General features: G+C 38.4%; 1 protein-coding gene across 2 annotated transcripts in view; it reads left to right on the top strand.

Moving 5' to 3' along the window:
- The window catches only part of mical3a (microtubule associated monooxygenase, calponin and LIM domain containing 3a), a 161,587-nt gene that overhangs the window by 18,165 nt on the left and 122,402 nt on the right, over positions 1–21,020 (top strand). For both annotated transcript variants that reach the window (XM_061970130.2, XM_061970129.2), the window contains exon 2: positions 5,814–6,099. The gene's annotated coding sequence lies outside the window, so the exon portion shown is untranslated. The remainder of the gene's footprint in view (positions 1–5,813; positions 6,100–21,020) is intronic.

Here is a 21,020-nt window from a genome sequence, read left to right as displayed (position 1 = left end):
ATCTGCTAGTGTTGGATTGTCTTTATCCCTCTATCCACCTCAAAATGCTCTAAAAACACTCAACTAAACCTGGTTTAGGTGGTGTTTGTTTAGTGTAATTGCACTTTATTCTAGAGGAAATTAAAAGTTTAGTTATTCTCGGAAGACCATTTTTAATATCACTTCATCTGAGAAACGTCATACTAGTGTTGTACCAATACCAATATTTTAGTAACAAAATATTTCGGTACTTTTCGGTACTTTTCTAAATAAAGGGGACCACAAAAAACGTCATTATTGGCTTTATTTTAACAAAAAATCTTAGGGTACATTAAACATGTTTCTTATTGCAGTTAAGTCCTTAAATGAAATAGTGAACATACAAGACAACTTGTCTTTTAGTAGAAAGTAAACAAACAAAGGCTCCTAATTAGTCTGCTGACGTATGCAGTAACATATTGTGTCATTTATCATTCTATTATTTTGTCAAAATTACAGGTGGTAGAAAATGAATTATTAATCTACTTGTTCATTTACTGTTAATATCTGCTTACTTTCTCTTTTAACATGTTCTATCTACACTTCTGTTAAAATGTAATAATCACTTATTCTTCTGTTGTTTGGATGCTTTACATTAGTTTTGGTTAATACCACAAATTGGGTATCAATCCGATACCAAGTCGTTACAGGATCATACATTGATCATATTCAAAGTCCTCATGTGTCCAGGGACATATTTCCTGAGTTTATAAACATAATATACATTAAAAAAAAAACGAAAGAAGATGTTGTGATGCCAAAAAAAATCTATGTAATCATAGTAGTATCGTCTAGATACGCTCCTGTACTCATCTGGCCACTTTCTGTGGCCAGATGAGGTGGCCTTTCGTTCCGATTTCAAACAATAATGCCTAATAGTGATGATAACAAAATGAGCTGTCAGCATGTGTAATGGTAACGAACAAAACTAAAATAAGTTGACAGGAAATGACGTACTTCTTCCGCATGCGTGGACTGATCGTGTACTGACTGACCAGGTTTCGTCTACAAAACCCAAAACCAGTGAAGTTGGCACGTTGTGTAATTCGTAAATAAAAACAGAATAAAATGATTTGCAAATCCTTTTCAACTTATATTCAATTGAATAGACTGCAAAGACAAGATATTTAATGTTCCAACTGAGAAACTTAATTATTTTTTGCAAATAATCATTAACTTACAATTTAATGGCAGCAACACATTGCAAAAAAGTTTGCACAGGGGCATTTTTACCACTGTGTTACATGGCCTTTCCTTTTAACAACACTCTGTAAACGTTTGGGAACTGAGGAGACCAATTTTTGACACTTTTCAGGTGGATTTATTTCCCATTCTTGCTTGATGTACAGCTTAAGTTGTTCAACAGTCTCCGTTGTGGTATTTTACGCTTCATGTTGCGCCACACATTTTCAATGGGAGACAGGTCTGGACAGTTTTTAAAAACAATTTGAAATGTGGACTCGTCAGACCACAGAACACTTTTCCACTTTGCATCAGTCCATCTCAGATGAGCTCGGGCCCAGCGAAGCCGGCGGAATTTCTGGGTGTTGTTGATAAATGGCTTTGGCTTTGCATAGTAGAGTTTTAACTTGCACTTACAGATGTAGCGACCAACTGTAGTTACCGACAGTGGTTTTCTGAAGTGTTCCTGAGCCCATGTGGTGATATCCTTTACACACTGATGTCTCTTTTTGATGCAGTAATATCAGCGCTTACGTGCAGTGATTTCTCCAGATTCGCTGAACCTTTTGATGATTTTACGGACCCTAAATTCCTTGCAATAGCTCGTTGAGAAATGTTGTTCTTAAACTGTTCGACAATTTGCTCACACATTTGTTCAAAAAGTGGTGACCCTCGCCCCGTCCTTGTTTGTGAATGACTGAGCATTTCATGGAAGCTTCTTTTACACCCAACTAGTCTGTTCACCTGTGGGATGTTCCAAATAAGTGTTTGATGAGCATTACTCAACTTCCTCAGTCTTTTTTGCCACTTGCACCAGCTTTTTTGAAACATGTTGCAGGCATCAAATTCCAAATGAGCTAATATTTGGAAAAAATAACAAAGTTTTCCAGTTTGAACGTTAAGTATCTTGTCTTTGCAGTCTATTCAATTGGTTGAAAAGGATTTGCAAATCATTGTATTCTGTTTTTATATACACAACATGCCAACTTCACTGGTTTTGGGTTTTGTAAAACCAGTAAGCATTTTTACCGTAACCCTGCACACAAACAAAACAAGACGCAGTATTTTGGAAACCAACACAAAATAATATGTCTCATTATAATTGTGCAGATGTAAATAAACACATACAATCTTTGTACTGTAGAAAGAATGTCTTTAGTGCAGTGATATGAGAGCTGCCTCTGCTGCTGTCCTGCAGAGCTCTACGACTCTCCTCTGCGGCCCACTGACTCATGATGGCCGACCATGATGAGATCACTAATGAGCACGACTGCACTCAGCTGTCGTGTCCTAAAGCTTGTGGCACTCACAGACTTGATGGGAGCGTAGAAAGTCTGTGGAGTCGTCACTGACCTCCAATCTGTGAAGGAATCACCAAAGTGTGACCTGTCACTATAGAGCTTCCTTTGACCCGGTTTAGTCTATCATAACTAAAGCCTTTGTTTTTGTAATTATTTGGCCAATATAGGGTTTAGTTCACACAATGGCTTTCTACAGCCTGTCTATTGCGGGGGTCAGCAACCTGCGGCTCTTTAGTGCCGCCCTAGTGGCTCCCTGGAGCATTTTTAAAAAAGGATTGAAAATGGAAAACGATGGGGGGAAAATATTTTTTTGTATGTTTTTTGTTTGACACAAACCTTCCCAATTGTTAGAAAATCCCACTGTTTAATATGTTTGTGTGTATGCTTCACTGATGAGAGTATTTGGTGAACATCGTTTTGTCCTATTAGTTTCGGCGGTTCTTGAACCCACCATAGTGTGGACTGTGACGCAACAGTTTGTTTACATGTAATATCTTCCACTCCTTTGTCTCATTTTGTCCACCAAACGTTTTATGCTGTGCGTGAATGCACAAAGGTGCGCTTTGGGGCGGTATAGCTCGCTTGGTAGAGTGGCCGTGCCAGCAACTTGAGGTTTCCAGGTTCGATCCCCGCTTCCGCCATCCTAGTCACTGCCGTTGTGTCCTTGGGCAAGACACTTTACCCACCTGCTCCCAGTGCCACCCACACTGGTTTAAATGTAACTTAGATATTGGGTTTCACTATGTAAAAGTGCTTTGAGTCACTAGAGAAAAGCGCTATATAAATATAATTCACTTCACTTCACTTTGTTGATGTTATTGACTTGTTGGAGTGCTAACATGCTATTTAGGCTAGCTGTATGTACATATTGCATCATTATGCCTCATTTTTCGGTATATTTGAGCTCATTTAATTTCCTTTACTTTTATCCTCTTACTATATAATTTAGTTTTGCATGTCTCATGACACATTATCTGTATGTAATATTGGCTGCATTTCAGATAGTTGTTTATGTGCCATGTTGTTCCAGACCACAGCAAACTTTACCTAGCTTGCCAAAGATTGTAATAAATCTGTTAAAAGAAGACAGCCTGCCGTTTCCTTTAACTTGGACACACATCTATACCTTTTGGCCAATAAAAGCCAGTAATTTCCAGGAGTTATCTCACCTTCTAAGTAGCCTCTGATTTACTAATGGTTTCTAATGTTGTAAATATGTGTAGAATAAATATTACATTTCAACATTTGTGTCAGCCTGCGACACATAGTCATTTAGATAGTAGGCTATTATAGCTAATATAGACACTTATGTCATGTGTTGCCTTCATTATAACACTTATATAAGACTTTTTAAAGTATTTTTGATATTAGGCTAATATAACTAATATAGACACTTATATCATGTGTTGCCTTCATTATAACACTTATATAAGACTTTTAATTTTTTGGGCTCCAGACAGATTTTTTTTTTTGTATTTTTGGTCCAATATGGCTCTTTCAACATGTTGGGTTGCCGACCCCTGGTATTTAATGTATACGTCTGACATCGATATTGTAGTCGAAAAAAATCATGCAAAGAAGAGCGCAGTCTCTTCATCACTGTAAAGACTGGCAGGCTGTGGCTTGTCGCTGCCATCTTTCTACATAAAGGCACAGCTGCAGCGAGTGGACTCTTACAAACAAAAGTAACCCCCTAAAGAATGCCTCCCTGGGCATCCCTAAAGCTGGTGTTATATGATGTAATTGAGGCGTCAAATAACACATATTCATCTATAATAAGCATTTGTGTCCACTGTAATTGTTTGGATGTTACGGTCCCTTAAAGGAGCAGACGCAGTAAAGTGTGTGTCTGTTGTGTGCAAGACTATAAATAGTTCCCGGCTGCCCCTGTGGATGTGGACTGAATTGTGGTCGGTCAGTGTGCAGAAGAACGACCTCACATGGGTGCACACATACAAATGTTTGTATGGAGTTTGCCCCATGAAATATGTCTCACAGCAGATGGCTTGTTTCTGTGTTTATAGGGGAACTGCACTTTTGGGGGGAATTTTGCCTATCGTTCACCATAGAGACAAGAACACACGTCTTTTTAACCCTAACCCTAACCCCTCTTCCACCGTGCTGCCCTGTGCAAATATATATATATCTATATATATATATATATATATATATATATATATATATATATATATATATATATATAATGTATTAACAGACATGTTCATAACAATATGTAATATGTACAATATCTACCGCATTTTATCATTTTTATCACTTCTTCTAGGCATTTATTTACGTTTCCATAGCAGCGCACTTCCGACTTCTGGCAAAAAATTTGAGATGTCCGATAATATCGGCCTGCCGATATTATCGTCCGATAAATGCGTTAAAATGTAATATCGGAAATTATTGGTATCGGGTTTTTTTATTATCGGTATCGTTTTTTTGTTGTTGTTTTTTTTATTTTATTTTTTTATTAAATCAACATAAAAAACACAAGATACATTTACAATTAGTGCACCAACCCAAAAAACCTCCCTCCCCCATTCACACTCATTCACACAAAAGGGTTGTTTCTTTCTGTTATTAATATTCTGGTTCCTACATTATATATCAATATATATCAATACAGTCTGCAAGGGATACAGTCCGTAAGCACACATGATTGTGCGTGCTGCTGGTCCACTAATAGTACTAACCTTTAACAGTTAATTTCACTCATTTTCATTAATTACTAGTTTCAATGTAACTGTTTTTATATTGTTTTACTTTCTTTTTTATTCAAGAAAATGTTTTTAATTTATTTATCTTATTTTATGAATTTTTTTAAAAAGTACCTTATCTTCACCATACCTGGTTGTCCAAATTAGGCATAATAATGTGTTAATTCCACGACTGCATATATCGGTTGATATCGGTATCGGTAATTAAAGAGTTGGACAATATCGGAATATCGGATATCGGCAAAAAGCCATTATTGGACATCCCTAGTGACGGCTTTTGAATGCATTTTTACAGTGATTGAGGTAGAATGGATTGCTCCCAACGAGCTTTGTTGCATGTTAGAATGCAAAAAAAATGTTACAAAATGTTATGTCTTCTTGTCTCTCATAAAAGTTCCCCTTTAAGAGTGATGCATGAGTTTTGAGCATTCTGGGCTATTTGAGCACTGCTTGTCATGTGAGCTGAGCTATTGGCGGGTGACTCAGAGCAGTCAGCATGTCAAGTGGAATCATCCCGCACCGTCAGTCGCTCCACTTCTGTCCTCAGCCCCACCCTTCTAAACACACCTATTGTGTCTGTTTCTCTCAGGATCCCTCCCGATTGTGCACTGGTGGGCGTGTGACGTCACCAACGTCTCCCCCATCCACTCCTCCTGCTCCTCTGTGGATGTGACCAATCATGATGCAGCGACATGCAGTCACGTGCTCATCACCCCCCGGTTTGGTAGCCATGACAACGAGCGCCGGTCCAGACAGCATCTCACTGTGGTGAGGAGAGAAGAAGGCGAGACCAAGAGATTTAAAAAAAAAAAAAACGGATACAATCCAAGCAAGAGGAATTTCTTGGATCTTCTTCCTGTTTTCCCCTCACAACGGTAAGTTGTCCGCTCTTTTATCACAATCGGGCTTCCATCCCCACGCGGAGGTCGTTGTCATGTGTGTTTGGTAACGTGACCTGACAGATGCTGGGGAAGATTTCAGGAATGACATCATGTCGGTTCCTTTGTGCAGAACGCCTCACCTTGGCGAGACGAGCTTTTGTCTGCACGCTTCATTCGCTTTCCACAGGCTGTCAGTGAACGGTGACAAACAATGAGTGGCATGGTGGAAAGCAGGTTGTGTTTAGTGCAATTAGGGTTGGCCTTATAAGGTGGCAACATTGGCTCGGGTGTGCTGGAACGTCTGCAGCATCTATCTCCTTACTGAGTGACGATGGTTGTACCTTGAATTTTTTTGTCATTGCCATGGCGACCGGGTACCTTATAGCAGCGGCACACTAGTGCAGTGTTTTTCAACCTTTTTTGAGCCAAGGCCCATTTTTTGTGTTGAAAAAATGTGGAGGCACACCACCAGCAGAAATAATTAAAAAAAGAAACTCAGTTGACAGTAAAAAGTCGTTGTCGCAATTGTTGGATATGACTTCAAACCATAACCGAGCACGCATTACTATAGCTCTTGTCTCAAAGTAGGTGTACTTGACTTATTTGGAGTTTTTTTTTGCTGTTTTCCTGTGTGTAGTGTTTTAGTTCTTGTCTTACGCTCCTTTTTCTCTTGTTTTGGTATTTTCCTGTAGCAGTTTCATGTCTTCCTTTGAGCGATATTTGCCGCATCTACTTTGTTTTAGCAATCAAGAATATTTCAGTTGTTTTTATCCTTCTTTGTGGGGACATTGTTGCTTGTCATGTCAAGTTCGGATGTACTTTGTGGACGCCGTCTTTGCTCCACAGTAAGTCTTTGCTGTCATCCAGCATTCTGTTTTTAATTTGTAGCCAATTCAGTTTTAGTTTTGTTCTGCATAGCCTTCCCTAAACTTCAATGCCTTTTCTTAGGGGCACTCACTTTTTATTTATTTTTGGTTTAAGCATTAGACACCTTTTTGCCTGCACACTGCCTCCAGCTGTTTCCGACATCTACAAAGCAATTAGGTACCTGCTGCCACCTACTGATATGGAAGAGTATTACACGGTTACTCTGCTGAGCTCTACACAGCACCGACATTCAACAACACATCATTTGCAGACTATAATTACTGGTTTGCAAAACATATTTTTAACCCAAATAGGTGAAATTAGATAATATCCCACGGCACACCAGACTGTCTCTCACGGCACACTAGTGTGCCGCGGTACAGTGGTTGAAAAGCACTGCACTAGTGGGCCGTGAGATATTGTCTGGTGTGCCGTGGGAGATTACGTAATTTCACCTAAATGGGTTGAATATATTTTTTTGCGAACCAGTAATTATAGTCCGCAAATGTGCCGTTGTTGAGTGTATGTACTGTCTAGAGCTCGGCAGAGTAACCGTGTAATACTCTCCCATATCAGTAGGTGGCAGCAGGTAGCTAATTGCTTTGTTGATGTCGGGAACATGGTTTGTCGTGAAGCAAAAAATAAACGAAAGGCAAGTGCCGCTAAGAAAAGCTTAGGTATGGCTATGCAAAACGAAGCTAAAACTGAACGGGCTGCAAAGTAAACAAAAACAGAATGCTGGACGACAGCAAAGACTTACAGCGTGTGGAGCAGCAGACGGCGTCCACAAAGTACATCCGTACATGACATGACAATCAACAACAAAATAGGAGCGCAAGACAAGAATTAAAACACTAAACACAGGAAAACAGCAAAAAACTCAAAATAAGTCACAGTGTGATGTGACAGGTCGTGACAGCACACCTACTTTGAGACAAGAGCTATAGTGATGCATGGTTGGTTATGGTTTGAATTCATATCCAACAATTGCGAGAACAACTTTTTACTGTCAATATCGGCTGTTTCATTTTTTTATGTTTTCTGCTGGTGGTGTGCCTCGAGATTTTTTCAATGTAAATATAAGAAAAGGTTGTCTTAGCCTAACGTCAGTGTTCATATTGGGTTCTTGCAAAGAACCACAACTGGCTACAATAAATAGCAAGCTCACATTGTCTGATAACTGTGGGGGTGTGCAAAATGTGGACCGGGGGCCATTTTTGGACCGCATCTTGATATTTTTTTTATTGTCCCTCGTAATAAATCCATTAGAAGAAGACAGCCTGCCGTTTCCTTTAACTTGGACACACATCTATACCTTTGGCCTTTTAAAAGCCAGTAATTTCCAGGAGTTATCTCACATTCTGAGTAGCCTCTGATTTACTAATGATTTCTAGTGTTGTAAAAATGTGTAGAATGAATATTACATTTCAACATTTCTGTCAACGAAAATTTGCTTCGGCTTGCGACACATAGTCAATTTGATAGTAGGCTATTATAGCTAATATAGACACTTACCGTATTTTTCGGACTATAAGTCGCAGTTTTTTTCATAGTTTGGCCGGGCTCCAGTGCGACTTATATATGTTTTTTTCTTTTTTTATTATGCATTTTCGGCAGGTGCGACTTATACTCCAGTGCGACTTATACTCCGAAAAATATGGTACATCATGTTTTGCGTTCATTATAAGACTTATATACGGCTTTTCATTTTTTGAGGCTCCAGACGGATTTTATTTTTTTATTTTTGGTCCAATATGGCTCTTTCATTGTTTTGGATTGCCGACCCCTGGAATAAAGGGACAAGCGGTAGTAAATGGATGGATGGATGGATAAGCCACTTTTATTCCTTACTGCGGCTTAAACCGTTTTCCCTTTCTTGTTCTGCTTTTCACACAGCAAGCCGCCCTGGGATTAGTTTAATTAGTAAATCCAAATAGGGTCTTAAGATTTATTGTACAAAATGTTCTGAAGTGTTCCTTGAGATATTCTCAGCAGTTCACACATTACAGTTGGTGTAATATTTAACTTATGTTATATCGCCATAAAATTAGAAAAATGTGAGGTAATGTTGATCAACACTGATACTGTTAATACAGTGCATAACAAATATAATCATTGTTTTTCGGAATGACACAATATCGTATACCTTTTTTGTTACCTGCCAGTGCAGAATACTTATTCTAGGTGAATGCTCCAAAGCATTCACACATACGATTTTCTACACCAAAATTAATCTATTTATTATTTACCTTCTTCAACTTCTTCTTATTCTTCTTCTCCAGATGTTGGCGCGCTCTACCTTCCACATTTTTCTCTCGATTCAAACCGTCCCAACTTCAAACTGTTCAGCCTATTCAGGAATCGCGGGCTTTCCCTTAAAAAAAATCCCAAAATTTCCAGATTTCCCAGAATTCCAGGTTTTCCAAGACATTTTTCCCATTCAAAATGAATTGGCCATTTTTCAAACTTTCACCATTTCCACATTTTTCAATCTATTCAAACCATTCCACCTTCAACATATTCCACCATTCTGGAAATTCAAACTATAATTTTTCCAAGTTCCAAAACATTCCAGGATTTTCCATAATTCCTGCTTTTTCAAAACCCTATTTCTACCCTTTTTTTCTGACGACTACTCTTTTCACATTTTCACACATTAATCAGGACAAAAAACAAAGTTGTTTTTTGAACTGGAAAAATACCCGGTTTTCCCGAAATTCCAGGAATTCCGGATTATGATTTCTCAATTCAATGTTACCTACTTTATCATTTCTCCACCGATTTGAAAAAAATTCAACAACAACCATTTCAACTCAGTCAGACCATTAAAGTTTTTTACCATTTTCAAAAAAAATTCTAATTTCCAGGAAGTTCGCATTGAAATGAATGGGACATTTTTCCAAGTTGCACAATTCCCACATTTTTCAACCCATTCAAACCATTTCAGAATCAACACACTCCACTCATCCTGGACATTCAAACTAACACTTTCCCAAGTTCCAAACCAAATTATGGTTTGCCTGGAAATTCAAACTTTTCAACATTCAAACCATTCCAAGATTCAAACTATTCTTACATTCATACTACATTCTGTCAGCATTTCAGTTCAACTTCAGCATTGGAGCATTCACATGCAATTCCTTCAGGTATTGCCTCTTCTAGTTGTAAATATTATTGCTCTGTATCTTTTATGCTCCCATGAAACAGTTGGCGATGACACGTGTTCAAGAGTGACAGGATGCATTTTGTAACATACCTTGAGTGGATCGTGACAAGTCTGTTTGAAGTTGATATCACAGCAGTTTTGACTTCAATTGTTGGTCGTAGATCAGTGAAGACACTAGTGTGTGCATGACCTTTTCCCATGCACGAAGCATCCACCACACTCATGATGATAATCTTTGGAGCTTTAAATATGTCATGGGAATTTACTGTCGGGATTCCCGGGCCATTGCTGCAAGCAATGTTTTATATTCCATGGTATCGGTCTTGTGATTGAGATGATATTACAACAGGACAAAGTATATCAGTGCTTTACCATTCAAGAGGGATTGTTTGAACCTTTCAACTTTCCCAGGTAGGAATCTTAACTGCCTTTTTTTCCTTCCACTTTGGCAAATGCAGCTCCTCAGCCACTGCCCACTGTGTGTGTATTCTTACAAAACCATTAAGTATGCTTTGGAATCCTGCACAACATTCCATAAGAGGAAAACACATTTAAAGATGAGCGAGACAAAGCTGAGAGACACAACTGAGACATAAAGATGCATATATTAGATTAAATATTCATCGTGCTCACCACTTCTCATGGAGACTTCTCTTATCATAATGCAAAAATCAGAATGATTTAATTCTGATTGTTTTTTTTACAATGATTGAACTTGAAATATGATTTTATAGTTTTATTTTTGCCTTCTCTTAATTTTCTTCAAAGCACTTTGAATTGCCTTGTGTACAAATTATGGTCTATAAATAAACTTACCTTGCCTTAATTGTATTTCTCCTTCTATTATGAGTAAGAGTACTTTGATAGATGACAAATAGTATCTTTTGTGTGCAGCTAAAGATTGGTGACACTTATTCTAATTCGTTTGAAGGCCACTTTATTAAATACCTAATGTGAATGGGAATGGGAAAGTTCTATTTGTTGGTTACACTAAGGGCCTTGTAATGAGGTGGCGACTTGTCCAGGGTGTAGCTCTCCTTCCGGCCAAATGCAGCTGAGATAGGCTCCAGCACCCCCCGCGACCCCAAGAGGGACAAGCGGTAGGAAATGGATGGATGGATGGATGGTTACACTAGCCTGCTCAGTGGCCTAGTGGTTAGAGTGTCCGCCCTGAGATTGGTAGGTCGTGAGTTCAAACCCCGGCCGAGTCATACCAAAGACTATAAAAATGGAACCCATTACTTCCCTGTTTGGCACTCAGTATCAAGGATTGGAATTGGGGGTTATATCACCAAAATGCTTCCCGAGCGCGGCCACCGCTGCTGCTCACTGCTGTGATGAGTCTAATGCAGAGGGTAATTCCACCACATCTAGTGTGTGTGCGACTATCAGTGGTACTTTAACTTTAACGTTAACTAAGGTACATCGCACGTTTACACAATGCAGCCTGTCCGAAAAGTTGTGGGAAGATTTAACAATTGATTCTACCCTTTAGCTATGTTTCAGCAATAATCTGCATAATGCAGCAATGAAAGAAAAGGGGGAAAAAAGTGTAAAAGAAAACGCTTGCATGTAGACCAGGGCCGTCAAACGTACGGCCCGAGGGCCGGATCAGGCCCGCGAAAAGGATTTATCAGTCCCGCGGGACGAGTTTGCTAAGTATAAACATTTACCTGAAATGTTTGAATGAATGAAACAGTTGTTCTAAATGTGTCCACCAGATGTCGCAATAGCGATTCTTTGTATCTGTGTAGATGATGCTACATATGTACAAAATAAACCACGTTAGTACATCAGTTGAGGAAAATGACCAACTCCACAAATAACATCCTGTAATTTAATTTTGATAATTTTTTTTATTATCTTGATAGATTGAAAATTAACACCAATGAGTTGACGGATGAACATTTTGACATAATTTATTCAGAAAATATAAATAACGACAAATTATTAACCGCAACATGTAAATGTAAAAAACCCAAACAACTGTATGATTTGTACGTTTGTGCTTGTTATATTTTTAAACAAAGAAAACAATCTGAAGTTGTCTTTATTTTTAAGTTATCGTGCCGTGATTTTACCGGTCCGGCCCACTTGGGAGTAGATTTTTCTCCACGTGGCCCCCAATCTAAAATGAGTTTTACACCCCTGATGTAGACCAGTGGTTCTCAATCTTTTTTCAGTGATGTACCCGCTGTGAATTTTTTTTTAATTCAAGTACACCCTAATCAGAGCTAAGCATTTTTGGTTGGGAAAAAAAGAGATAAAGAAGTAAAATACAGCACTATGTCATCAGTTTCTGATTTATTAAATTGTATAACAGTGCAAAATATTGCTAATTGTAATGGTCTTTCTTGAACTATTTGGAAAAAAAGATAGGTTTTTATCTATATTTATAAAGAATTTTTGAATTGTTGCTATTTTTAGATTATTTAAAAAAAATCTCACGTACCCCTTGGCATACCTTCAAGTACCCCCAGGGGTACGCATACCCCCATTTGAGAACCACTGATGTAGACAACTGTTGTGAAACATTATAAGAGCATTTTACTTTTTTTTTACCTTTAAAATATTATCTTTATTATAGGTTGATTGGCAACACTAAATTGGCCCTAGTGTGTGAATGTGAGTGTGAATGTTCTGTGTTGGCCCTGCAATGAGGTGGCGACTTTTGTAACATTGTATAACATTTTGTTATGTCATTGATGTGTTTCAATATTGTGCAAATTTATACCAATGCCTCAGAGTGAGACATTATATTTTTGAACATGCAATCATTGGCTCCTTGCTTTATAAAAGCTACATTAAAAGTACTTAAAGTACCTTGTAGATGGGATTTCCATTTTTTTTTTAATATTATTTTTGTGCGTTTTCCTAACTCATTAAAATACATGGTGTCACAATTTACCATTTTACTTGATTTATTTCGCTATTTACTTATTGAATTATTTGATTTTTTTTTTTTTTTAACTATCCCTTCCTTGTCACCGTGGGTTGCAGCAGCCAGCACTGCTGCGTCACGTTGCAATAGACCAATCGGCTTAAAACAGTGTTAAACCATGTTGGTTCAGTCCAATGCATTACGGGGTGACACGGCTCGAGCTTTTAAGTTAAAACGTGAGTGTTTCCACCAATTTGGTGCATGTTCAAATTCAAAGTACATATTTCAGTATGTAAGATTTCATCACAATGACGTTGGGGGGATTTACAATTGTTCGGTGACGCGTGTTTTATTTGTATCTCTAATCCGTGTACCCCCTCCTTGCGGCTCTGATGGTTTCGACCGATCCGCCTCTTGTCAGTTTCAAGTTGCGCCTTGTCCTCTGCGCCTGTTTGGCTGCGCCTCCTGGCCTCCTTCACTCACGCCGTGGCCTTTTTGCGAGGGAGTCTGGACTTACTAACAAACATGGCTCCTTTCCCGCTACACATGAGTGGATTATAAACACGCGAACGCTCAAGGTAAGTGGAGCCTGTTTCTCGGTGCTCGACCAGCACGTAAACATTCTCCCAAGGTTTGCTGAGATTCGCGGGCTGCACCTCTTACACGTTTGGTGACGTCACGCTTTGTTTTAATTCATTAGCTCCATAAATGTCCTGACATATAAAAGTTGACAGCTTTAAAAATACTGGTTGTTGTTACTGTTCTGTTTGCTATCGGCCGTTCTCAGGCGGGACGGGCACTGGCTTGTTTAGGTCATGTAACACATTTGCTGCAGTGTTGTTTTCACTCAGGACATCTTCTATTGACTTTTTTTTTTTGTTCATGCTTAAAAATGGCCCACAAGAAATTATTGGACATCATTTTTGAAAGCAGTGCACATTCAATATAAACATTATTTTCAGTTCAAGGGCAGTATATTAAAGTAATGCTCAGTAAAAAAAAAAAGAAATGTTACTGTAAAGCAACATTTTTTATCGCGATTAGCACCGAAAAGTGACATAATTTCTAAATCGTTGGCTCCACTGCCCTTGCATACCTCCTGATGCTCGCTAGCTACCAGTCTTCAGCTTACAGGAGTAGCGATCTCCATCCATCCATCTTCTTCCGCTTATCCAAGGTCGGGTCGCGGGGGCAGCAGCCTAAGTAGAGAAGCCCAGACTTCCCTCTCCACAGCCACTTTGTCCAGCTCCTCCAATGTCTTCTTGGACTTGTCCCTCACCTATCTGTGTTCCTTTGTGTGTAGAGCAGTGGTTCTTAACCTTGTTGGAGGTACCGAACCCCACCAGTTTTGTATGCGCATTCACCGAACCCTTTAGGGAAAAATAAAATGTTTTGATTTTTAAATTCAAGAAATGTTTTTTTTACTGGTGCACAAAATGAACCGTGCATGAACATCACCTTGTTCAAAGAACAAAACCAACACAGTGCATGAACTCACAACAAATTACACACATTACCATGAATTGATTAACGTGGACCCCGACTTAAACAAGTTGAAAAACGTATTCGGGTGTTACCATTTAGTGGTCAATTGTACGGAATATGTACTGTACTGTGTAAACTGTACTGTTTCATATAATGTATTCTCTTCCTTTGCAATCTGCTAGTAAACGTTTCAATCCATCAATCAAACAACCTGCAAATCAGATGGAAAATTAGAGGGAACATTGTTTGGGGGTATCCATATTACGCTGATAGGGAGAAGTTTTTATTTACACAATAAGTCGGATGTGTCTTTACGTCCGTGGCGGAGGCTCCGCCGAACCCCTGAGGCCGACTCACCGAACCCCTAGGGTTCGATCGAACCCACTGGTGTACAGACTCCAGTCATTACAGCCTATGCTCACATGATGTCCACCACATGTTGGTTCCTAGAGCCAACACAGAACTTGTGAAAAAAAGCATTCAGTTATGCTACTCCCTGGTCATGGAATGACATCCAGAAAGATCTGAGGCTACCAGAATTGATCACTTTGGGGGAGTTTAAGTCCATTTAAAAAAATCGAGAAACCAGTTCTCTTAGGAAATGTACTTGCTTTTAAATTTAATTATTACTTAAATCGTTTTAAATTATTTTTGACCTGTTATGGTATGGCTGCTGTTCTGTTGTATTGTCTTGTTGTAATTATTATTGTAACTTTGTTTGTGCCGCCCTCTGTGTCAGGTCGCTCTTGAAAAAGAGATTTTAACCTCAATGAGTCTTTACCTGGTTAAATAAAGGAAATTGAATTGGGATCCCGAGGCGTTCCCAGGCCAGCCGGGAGACATAGTCTTCCCAACGTGTCCTGGGTCTTTCCCGTGGCCTCCCACCGGTCGGACGTGCCCTAAACACCTCCCTAGGGAGGCGTTCGGGTGGCATCCTGACCTGCCCGAACCACCTCATCTTGCTCCTCTTGTTGTGGAGGAGCAGCGGCTTTACTTTGAGCTCCTCCCGGATGACAGAGCTTCTTACCCTATTTCTAAGAGAGAGCCCTGCCACCCGGCGGAGGAAACTCATTTCGGCCGCTTGTACCCGTGATCTTATCCTTTCGGTCATATGCCAAAGCTCATGACCGTAGGTGAGGATGGGAACGTAGATCGACCGGTAAATTGAGAGCTTTGCCTTCCGGCTCAGCTCCTTCTTCGCCACAACGTCCGCATTACTGAATACACCCCACCGACCCGCCTGTCGATCTCACGATCCACTCTTCCCTCACTCGTGAACAAGACTCCGAAGTACTTGAACTCCTCCACATGGGGCAGGGTCTCCTCCCCAATCTGGAGATGGCACTCCACCCTTTTCCGGGCGAGAACCATAGACTCGGACTTGGAGTAGCGATGGCATTTATTGGTTTTTACTTTGTCTTTATTATGACACATTTACTGTGATGTGAGCAGCCAGCGTCCGCGACATGCAGCCACAAATGTTCAAATGACTAACATTTATCCATTAAACTATCGAGAAGCAGCCGATCTTGTGTTTGACTTGTTTCACTTCGTTCTGTCTCGTCTTGGCTGAACAAACTGGACGGCCGAGCATTACCTTTGGTAAACACACAGACGTACAGACACTTGTCACTTGTTGTCAACACAAACTTCTCTGAACTCAAATATGTTTGTGTGGAACATAAACCGATTTCCTAGTCTCTATTGATAAACAAGAGAAACAAGCAACCAGCTTTATGAAAAGAAGTCACTTATAATAAGTGGACTTGGCAACACTAAAAGGAGAACAAGCCCGAAGGAGACACTGCATTAGTCTGGTCTTCAAGGTAAAAGCTGAACAATATTATTAACATATAAACTACTGTGGTTGTTTGTAATACACGCTTTGTTGTTTGTTGTACATGTAATGTTTGTCAAACTATATTGATTGTTTAAAAAAAAAAAAAAAATTTTTTTTAAATGCATATTACATGTTAAAATTGGTGTTTTTGGAGGGCCAAGTACAGATTATTAAATTGATTTCAATGGGTGGGGTTGCTTTAAAAAATATGAATGTTTTGAGTTAAGAACTTGGTCTTGCAACGCAATGTGCTCATAAGTTGAGGTACCGCTGTATTTCATTCATCGAATATATTATGGATATTTAAACATACACTACTTATGTTCTGTGATTGTTTACCAAGCACAAATCCATGCATTCAAGGCCTCCAAAGTACTATCTACTTGTCATTTAAGCTAATTAGGGATGTAATAATATGACTTTTTTTTAATATCACAGATATTGTAAAAAAATTATCATGGGCATCATTATTATCGCGGTATTGTTTAACGTGCTCAAAAAGTAAAGTCTTTTGACCAATTTATTAAAAAAAAACAATGGGTAAGCTTTTTTTGTTTTAAATATTGGTTTGTACTGTAGCACTTCTAAGATTTATTTAAATGACAAGTGCATAACAAATAAAATCTATTATTATTTAATATTCCTGGCGAACTTTGTGGCATCCTACTCTGTTCAGCAGTTCCTCAACACATCATAAACCACCTTTGTTTCATATTCCTCTTGAGTAAAGAATGATTACTCAGCAATATGTTTGTACACGTTTAGATTGGGGAATGTCATTCTTAATGGGGAAAGACGTTAATGGTTCTTGTTTTCATGTCAGTATTTAAGCTTGTGAGCTGCAGTTTTCTATCGTTTTTTTTGTCGAAAATTTAAATTTAAAACGGTAATACTAACTGTCGGGTGTTTTACCTTGGTTATTATTACTATCAATCGTTACGGGCTAGTGCTAATGAATGCCTGGAATTGAAATATATGTTGTGGTTTTGTTGAGTGACTGCAGGCACAGTCAGCTTTCTGTGTGTTAATGGGACAAGTAAGAACGACAGGGCTCTTCCCTCGTCTATACAAAATGATGCAGCATTAGTTCTATTGATCAGTGGACTGACCTTTTTGCCATTTCTTTTGTTCTTGTATTTCCTCTACAACTTGTGGGACAGCAGTTGGAGACTCTGAAATCAAAAAGTCTTGTTTAGCAGACTGACATTTATTTGGGATATACTGTCCCTCCTTCTTTCATACCACGATCATAGGCTAATTCTTACCTTCAAACATACCAGGATTAGGAGCAGAGAAGGATGTTTGCTTGGCTGCAATGGTGCTTTCTGTGGAGAATATAAAAAGAAAACAACCTCATAGACTGAGTCATCAGGCTGCTTGAAGCTATGGTAAATGACAGCACTGTCCATAGATTATATTTATGTGGTTATCTAATATGCAATAACCGGTAAAAGACTAACTGGAAAGGAAGCTGATATTTTGTGACACAGTTTATGTCTAATTTTGGCGTAATCAAATTTAAAGACATTCTCATACAGTAGAACCCATTTGTGTCGACTCCCCCTTGGACTGGCTGACTAACGTTGACATAAGCGGCAGACCAAAAGCATAACCAAAAGCACAGTAAATGCTTGCACATTTACTGTGCTTACGTCTTGGGCAAACTACATAAGGAGAATGGGTGATATTACAATAATTTTTGAACCTATGGCAGTTTGATAAATTTTTCTTCTTTTGTGCATATTTTTATTTAGATTCTTCTGTTTTCATATGTCATTTTATACTCTTATCTAACAGAACTGTTGCAGTAATTTATTTTTATGTCTTGACGACATTGACAATATAATTTTGTTACATGTGCAGATCTTTATTTTAATGACCAACAATTTAAAATAAATAAATGAGGCATTTTGTGAGTTGCTGCGGTCAAATCTTGAATCTGCTCCTGCCATGCTTTTATTTTTAAGCTTACTTGACACTGAACAGAAAGTCGCTGTGCATATTTTAAAGGGTTCATATTGCATTTTTTTTTTACAATTAACACACTTCCTTGAGGTCTACAATAACATTTAATGGTGGCTCTTTGGTCAAAATGTTGCATAAATTGTGTTTTACAGACTATCAGCAAGACGCTTAAATTTATTTTTATTTTTTGATTTAATTTTTGACTTGCAGTCCAGAAATACAATTAAAAAATCCCTCCCCCCATACAAGTAACCCACAAAAGTTATGTATATATGTGTGTGTGTGTATGTGTGTATATATATATATATATATATACACACTCACTATATTGTAGGGCTGCAACAACTAATCGATTATAGAAATAGTTGGCGATTAATTTAGTCATCGTTTCGTTGGATCTATGCTATGCGCATGCGCAGAGGCAATTTTTTAAATCTTTTTTTTAATTTTTTAATTTAATTTTTTTTAATTTTTTCAATAAACCTTTATTTATAAACTGCAACATGTACAAGCAGCTGAAAAACAATAATCAAAATAAGTATGGTGCCAGTATGCTGGTTTTTTTCAATAAAATACTGGAAAGGATAGAAATGTAGTTTGTCTCTTTTATCCGATTATTAATCGATTAATCGAAGTACTAATCAACAGATTAATCGATTATCAAATTAATCGTTAGTTGCAGCCCTACTATATTGCCAAAAGTATTTGGCCACCCATCCAAATGACCAGAATCAGGTGTCCTAATCACTTGGCCCGGCCACAGGTGTATAAAAATCAAGCACTTAGGCATGGAGACTGTTTCTACAAACATTTGTGAAAGAATGGTCCGCTCTCAGGAGCTCAGTAATAGTGAAAACCGTAATTGATAACTGCATTTTGATAAAACTCACAGACCAGTTATACTGCTCATTTACAGGAGAAGCAAGGTAGCGTTCTAATGACTTGATAGCTATCTTAAATAGGGATGTCCCAATCCAGGTTTTTGCACTTCCGATCCGATACCTATATTGTTTTTGCACTTCCGATCCGATACCGATACTGACCGATACCGATACTGACCAATACTGGCCTATCCGAGCATGTATTAAAGTTTAAAGTTATTTAGCCTACTTAGTTGTCAGAATCATGCTGAAAAGGGTTTTAGTACTCTTGATTACAACTAGCCAGCTGACGTAGGTGAGTTTGAATAATACACAATGGTTGGTAACAAGAAACTGACCTGTTTATTCAAGGATAAACACAAAATAGACAAAATTATACATGACAAACAGAAATGGCATCACTGAACTAGGGCTGGGCGATATGGCCTTTTTTTAATATTGGTTCTATTGATCAGTGGACTGACCTTTTTGCCATTTCTTTTGTTCTTGTATTTCCTCTACAACTTGTGGGACAGCAGTTGGAGACTCTGAAATCAAAAACTTGTTTAGCAGTCTGACATTTATTTGGGATATACTGTACCTACTTCTTTCATACCACGATCATAGGCTAATTCTTACCTTCAAACATACCAGGATTAGGAGTAGAGAAGGATGTTTCCTTGGCTGCAATGGTGCTATCTGTGGAGAATATAAAAAGAAAACAACCTCATAGACTGAGTCATCAGGCTGCTTGAAGCTATGGTAAATTTTGGCGTAATCAAATTTAAAGACATTCTCATACAGTGGAACACATTTGTGTCGACTCCCCTTTGGACTGGCTGACTAACGTTGACATACCGGTAATCAGGTGTCCTAATCATTTGGCCCGGCCACAGGTGTATAAAAATCAAGCACTTAGGCATGAAGACTGTTTCTACAAACATTTGTGAAAGAATGGTCCGCTCTCAGGAGCTCAGTGATAGTGAAAAAAATAATTGATAACTGCACTTTGATAAAACTCACAGACCAGTTATACTGCTCATTTACAGGAAAAGCAAGGTAGCGTGATAATGGCTTGATAGCTATCTTAAATGCTAACCTGAAAACAAGAGGTATTAACTTATTTCCCCATTAAGAAAAGACATACCCCAATATAAACTTAGTCACTATCCTATAGTGCTGTGCGATATTACAATATATATATTAGTATAACAGAGAAATGTCTATTGTACGATATAATTTTATATTGTTTATATTGTAATAATCGCTTGAAATAATAATTTCATCCATGCTCTCTACCTTGCACAGATGTAGAAACTAAAATAACAAACTCGAGGACTCAGTGCCGAAGAGAGAGAAGATGAACTCCCTTGTTTGGATTTAAAAAATATGTCACCGATTAAACAACTCTAGGCCAATTTGCAAAACATCCCATCGACAAGTCGTTTCAAACTTCTTGAACACGTCTAATTTTTTCTATCACCTGAATACACGGCATGAAGAACAGTACAGAGACAGTGTTTCAATGTGAGATAATACTAATGTTACCTGCAAGGCCTTAATGGATTGTGTTTAAGTGTTTTAATTTAAAACTATAAACACTTAAAATCATACCCTGAATGCGTCTTATGACGGTAACTAATCATTCGTCCGACATTCCTCCTTCTCATGCAGGTGGCTTTTTTAAAGACATTTAAGGCCAAGATTTATGTTGATACATTGATACTGTACCATTACTGGCTGATGACCAAAGTGGTCATGGCAAAACACAGACACTTTCATCATGTCGTGGTTGTCTGTAAGGGATCATCATGAGTTCCAGTTAATTCAGCCCCCACCAGGCTCGAGAAT

Source organism: Nerophis lumbriciformis, linkage group LG10, assembly GCF_033978685.3.
Source record: "Nerophis lumbriciformis linkage group LG10, RoL_Nlum_v2.1, whole genome shotgun sequence".
NCBI lineage: Eukaryota > Metazoa > Chordata > Actinopteri > Syngnathiformes > Syngnathidae > Nerophis > Nerophis lumbriciformis.
This window is presented reverse-complemented; position numbering and strand designations above follow the sequence as displayed.